Below are 6,000 nucleotides of genomic sequence, written 5' to 3' on the forward strand. Positions count from 1 at the left end.
GTACAGGTTCGAGTAGCTGCTATGCTTAGGTTTTCGGTAGCGTGAGTAACCTGCCGTTACTCACAATAGGTGATTATTATTACTCGCATAACAAAATGATGAAAAGAAAATGGAGACCGAACAGGGATACAGTATGGGTATTGGTGGGTGTAATAGGTTGTGTCCCGCAGCCAACGGGACTTGGCTTAGTTACACTGTTTTCCATGTTTGTGTCGATTAAGGACCGTTCGTTGCTATGGATGGTAGTCAGGTCACAGACTTGTTATCCTTAGCACATACTTGCTTATGGGAGCAGGAAGGCTCGTTACGCTCTTGTCATGGGTTACGGCTCTTTCCGGACCGACTGATTGGTGGCGAGGAAAGGTAGAGGTCTAAGCACCATATTGAGACCGAGTCTCAAGTGTGGGGGCTTGGAGTCCAAATTTAGATGGGGACCTGGACCCCGTGATAGGAGTGGAATGGGTTGGTCTTGTTTGTGCCTAGAGTACAAACGTGGTGTGTGTTTCGGGGTATCTAGCTATGATACATTGGTTCATAAATCGTTGTTTCTGTGAGACGGTACGACTTGGCTATGGTCTAGCATCATAGTAAGAACTAGAAGATGAAATATGGTAAAATGGTTCTGATTGCTCAACCCTTGCTTGAAAGTAGACCAGATGCTTACTTAGAATGGTTTGCTAATGAAGTAATCATGACTGCTAATAAAACTTGATCTTAAGGACGTACTCCTAGTAATGCTTTTCGTAAACAAAAGAAAACACCAAACCCATATTGCCTATCATACTTCTTGGAGTGGGAAAACTATTCTCACTAGTCGGGTAAGTCTTGCAAGTACATTGTATACTCAGGGTTTATTTTACCCCTATTGTAGGTGCAGCTTGAGGAGTAGCTCTTGTGTGGAGGATTCTTCTGGTGGGCACAGACGGATCCTTGTATCGTTTCTGCTAGATGTTTATTTCCATTCCGCTGTTTAATTATCGCATTTTGAACTCTGGTATTTTAATAAATAATTTCTAAGAACTCTTGTTGTATGAAATGGACTAAGTATTGTAAGCTCGTACTCATTATTGGATTCTGGATGTAAAACGTGGATTGTTTTGAGTTCTCCCTTGGGGTGGGCTCGACAGAACTGTCCGATGTAGCTAACTTTCGGGATGCTTAGTGTCTATTGGAAGACAAGCACATCCAAAAGCGTGTTATTTTGGGTGGTTCTGCCACAGCGACGGTGACCATGACCTTTGTACTGATGGTTCATACGCTGAAGCGACGGTGATGTTTACCTCTACAGACGTCTCGGCCGTTGAAGCGACAGCGAACCTGCACCGTAGACAGTTGGATCGAAGTACAAGGCGACGGTGTCGTGACCACTACATAGGCGATTGATGTGCCCACACGACGGTGATGATAGCCTCCACCATAGGCGGATCATTTGTCAATGCGGCGATGTTAGTGTATACCCACACAGACGAGTCATGCTCCAATACGACAGAAGTAAGGATATTATCACGGACGGATCATAAGCTAATACGGCAGTGTAGTGTACACCGCAGTCGGTCTCAGATGCCAACAGTGGGGGCTACGACCATCAATGCCGATAGCTTACTGCTGAGGCCAAAATGCGGCTGCGATGGGGTTACGACGTGGCTATGAAAGGTCTGAGTGTAGTAGTGGATGAAAGGAAAAAAGTTTCTTTGCAAACCACAAGCAGTAATAGTTTGCATTGTTTGAATAGTAGTCTCAATATTTCCTAGTATATATGAATTACTTTATTTGTACTAGATCTACCAGGAGTGTTAGCCTACATTGATGGTGCCATGAGGGAGAACAAGCAAAGCATATGGCAAAAGAGAGTTGCTTTTCTGATACAAGGCGTTGGCTTGCGTGGTTGCGCCACTAGCATTGGGAAATGAATGCCCTTGCATCTTCCTTGCTTCTCCTAGATCTTATCTGAAGCATATGACAATGTTAGCCTGCTCTCAGATAGCAAACATGCGTGTGCCCTCTTACTCCCGTAATGATCCCTACCACCACTGCACCATTAGTAGCAAGGTTTCCAATTTCGGTATTGAAACAATTTCGCCCACCCTCGAAATGACCGGAATTCGTGAAATTCGACATAATTTTTGTAGAGACTTGCACACGAAGTATGTTTTTTTCTAAAAAAATAATTCTAAACAAATATTAGTATGATTTATTACTACACATCTATTGAGTAGACCCATCCTTTTTTCGCAGTTTCATATCTAGTTGCTTAGGGTTTAGTCCAAATAAAACTTTCGGTGAAATCAGATGATTTTCAGCCACGATCGTGTTTTCTGCTATGACTTTGGTGATTGCCACGACGAGACCCGTTGCAGGCGTCGATTTCATCAGTAGGCGGACAATTTATGGCCTTTATCTGTAAGGCGTAGGGTGCTTCTAGATGCTTTCAATGAGGACAGCTACTCCGGGTCATCGATCTCTTCGTCGACGGTCGCAGAGAGGAAATGAAGATTTGCAGGTGATGTATCCGCATCCTATGTTGTACCCGATAATGCAACTGCCGATATTGTTTCATCGATTCAAATGCGTTTTGGACAGATTCTAAACGATCTTGAGGCATGTCTAATATTTTAGGGTGGGTTGTTGGATTCAGCATAAGGACGGCACTTTGGCTCCAGCATTCGAGAGAAGCCACTGGAAAAGAAGATGATGCAAGAATCTGGATAGAATATTATGTATTTTTTATTTTAAATTTTTTCATGTATAATTTAGGATATAGTATACCAAGTTTTAATATAATCCCCCTCCCTTCGAAAAAGCATGGCATGTATAATCTACCATTGTTGCTATAGTTTTTGTATACCAACTTTTGCTTCCTCACGCGACCACGTTACCATTAAACCATTAAATGCTGACCGTCCGATCCCAAATCCAATGGCTGTTATCACTTGAAGCGGATTTCCTCCGGAGCTGCTTCCATGTTTCTTTGGAACTTCACCCGCTCCTGCTCCAGACCCAACCAGCTGCCCTCCCCGGCTTCTCTCCCCACACGTCCGGTCTCGACTCTCTCGGCGCTTCTCCTCCCGCACCCGCTGCGTCACGCCACCGCCGCTCCCACCCCAGCCGATAGCCGGCGCCGCCCCCCGGCAACGCTGCGCTGCAGAGCGCCGCATTCCGTCCGCGCCCCCGGAGGTTGTGGCACCGCCGCTGGCCGCTGGCCGCTGGTCGCAACGACGCCGCCTGCCCCGCGAGGCCGTTGCTCTGCCCTCGCCGGCTCGGCTTCGCGACGCCCACCGCCTTCCCAGCACCAAAGCGCTCCACACGTCCTCCCCTCCCTCTTCCCGGCTCCGGCGGCCCGACGCGGTGCCGCGCTGCCACGGGAACCGGCGCGGGCAAACCTAGCGGCATAGCCCGGGCACCTGAGCTCGTGACGCCTCCGGCGCGAGGTACTGTCATCTCTCCCTTGTTCGCAATCCGATCTGCTCCTACCTTTCACCCTGATGTTTGCCTGCTTGATACATTGTTCAGTGTTTAGCCATGACTCGTGTTCTCTAAATGCAAGAAGGTCACATTTGGTTACTGCGGCTACAATGATCAGCGATACTCTTCCGGCTCAGCTGCTCCTGCGGTAATGAATGGTCTGACCTGCCGAAGTTTGTGCAAAAATATTTCATAGATTCAAATAATATATTATTCTTTTCAAATAACAACTCACATGTTTTGCATCGGATAATCTAATACTAATAGTTAGTTCACTGTTTCATCCCAGGTTGCCTAAGACTTAAATTGGGAGCATTTTCACCCTTCTATTGCACCCTATGTCAACATGTTATAAATTTTGACATGGGGCCACACGTCGATGGCCCCATTAGCATTGGCGGATCCAGGGGGGGGGGCTGGGGGGGCTGCAGCCCCCCCCGGGAGAGTGATTTTGCATTGATATTACTGTAGAATTACTGTAGAAAAAACGTGATTTCATCATTAATCTTCGATATTTGTTCTAAATCTCTATTGATTAGCCCCCCCTGAGGTGCTCATCCTGGATCCGCCACTGCCCATTAGCTTCGCTGAAAAAAAAGCCGAGCTGATTTATTGTGAGAGAAAAACACGGTTCCGACTGAAAAAACAAGCTAAAAAAATGGATTATAAAAAAATCGAACAGGGCAAATAGTTCTTAATTTCTGATGTGCAGTGCCTTCGAAAACTGAAAAAAAAAATAGGAAACCATGTATCCATCTTCTCGCAAACGAACGCGTCTTATAATAGTTCTGTCCCCAGCCGCAGTTTCCTTAACCCTGCTGTTCAGGTACCATACTTTCCCCCTCTTTCCCAAAATCAGAAAAACAAAAAAAAAAACTTTACAGTAGATTTTAATTGCTTGAATTAGATATTCCTTTCGTTCACTGAAATGCTATGCTGGGCATTGAACACCTATTTGAGATGTAACCTTTCTTCCTCATGTACTTATAAAAGGTAGCCAATCTAAAGTCTTCAGAAATGTCACAAACAGCAAATATGTTCAACAAAATCATGCAATGCATCATTGGCCACATTTAGTTGACCCGTGGCAACGTGCGGCGTATTGGCTAGTTTGGATAGAGAGCCTAAGGTTGCAACCTCAGATAGGTCCTAGGCCAATGTCCATGGCATGTGTTGGGTCAGTCCTTAGGTGTCAGCCTTCTGCTGATGCAAAAGTGAAACCACCATGACGAGAAGTCGAGAACAGGGGTGATGACATATTTGGTTCTGGTTCAGCAAGGATGTCTGACAGGATAGGGTTTTATGGCCCACACGATTCCACCTTAAATGGCCACACACTAAGTTGAGTTAGCAAAAGCAATTTGGATAGAGAACCTAAGGTTTGATAGAGCTTCAGGTGACTGCTCCGGCTCCTCTATACACCTAGCGAGGAGCCATCTTTCTTTTTAGTCTCAAAATGAATTAGGAGCCGTGAAACTATTATTTCTCTTCATCAGCTCCGGCTTCGACTTCTATGCGCACTGTAGTAAGGAGCCGTAGCCATTTAGAGCCGTGCTATCCGGAGGATAAGTTTTGCACTAATCCACTTTAACATATATGGATTGAAGTAATACGGACATGACCTAATTGTGACTGGAGAGAGCAAAAGAGACATGGAGTAAGCATACCACAGCCTCGGCTTCCTATGTTGGCGTGATGGCATCGACCATCGAACTGTAGCGTTGGCTTCCCAGGACGGAGGGGATCTGTCGGCGCAGTTCATAGCCGAAGCAGACGTGCGGTCGCGACGGAGGAGACGCCGGCGTTGTTGGCGCCCTCTAGCTGAAGAGTCAAACTCCCTCAGTGTCGTCTCGTCTCGAATTTTAAAGAGAAAACTGACCTGACCGATCCTCAAAAAATCGCTGTATAATTGTATTCCTATTCCCGTTCCTTTCCTTGGTTCCATTCCATCAAGTGTTGAACAAGATGCCATCCAACTTTCGACGATGCTCCTCTTGCTGGTAGCTTTGGACAATTGGACATCTGATTCGATCCGCCAGCGATGGACCCAGCGTGGTACACACCGGGCAAATCGGAAAGCATGCATGTGCAATCAATACATAAAATTCATATTCTCGTCCTTTTTACATAATAAAGATTATTCTTGTGACCAAGATAATTAGATCAATTATTATACATAAATAAAATAAAATAAAAAGAGTCAGATTCAAAAATTAAGTCTAGAATTATCGACCGTCCAAAGGAAGTAAAGAAGTTCATTGTGACTGTCTCTGTACAATGCAATCAAAGAAGAGATGTTGTTTTGATTCATTCGTGCGGCAGAATGCATCCAACTTAATCCTGTTCTAATTGCTCCTGACTAAACTATCTATACTAAGAGTAGCGCCATCTTTAGGAACCATATGAACATTTTAATATTTTACTTTTTAGTGGTATCTTTAACCACCAAATCTTGTGTTGACAAAATGTTTATATATTGAATTTACTATGAAGGAGTCATCGTTTTTTAACAAGCAAAAAAAAGGTATCCTTGCGAGT

General features: G+C 45.0%; 1 long non-coding RNA gene across 1 annotated transcript in view; it reads right to left on the minus strand.

Moving 5' to 3' along the window:
* Positions 1 to 6,000, minus strand: part of LOC136505920 (uncharacterized) — a 36,550-nt gene extending 30,550 nt beyond the window's left edge. The window contains exon 1 of the long non-coding RNA XR_010771348.1: positions 5,130 to 6,000. This is a non-coding gene — a long non-coding RNA (uncharacterized lncRNA). The remainder of the gene's footprint in view (positions 1 to 5,129) is intronic.

The sequence above is a fragment of the Miscanthus floridulus genome, chromosome 14 (genome assembly GCF_019320115.1).
Source record: "Miscanthus floridulus cultivar M001 chromosome 14, ASM1932011v1, whole genome shotgun sequence".
Lineage (NCBI taxonomy): Eukaryota > Viridiplantae > Streptophyta > Magnoliopsida > Poales > Poaceae > Miscanthus > Miscanthus floridulus.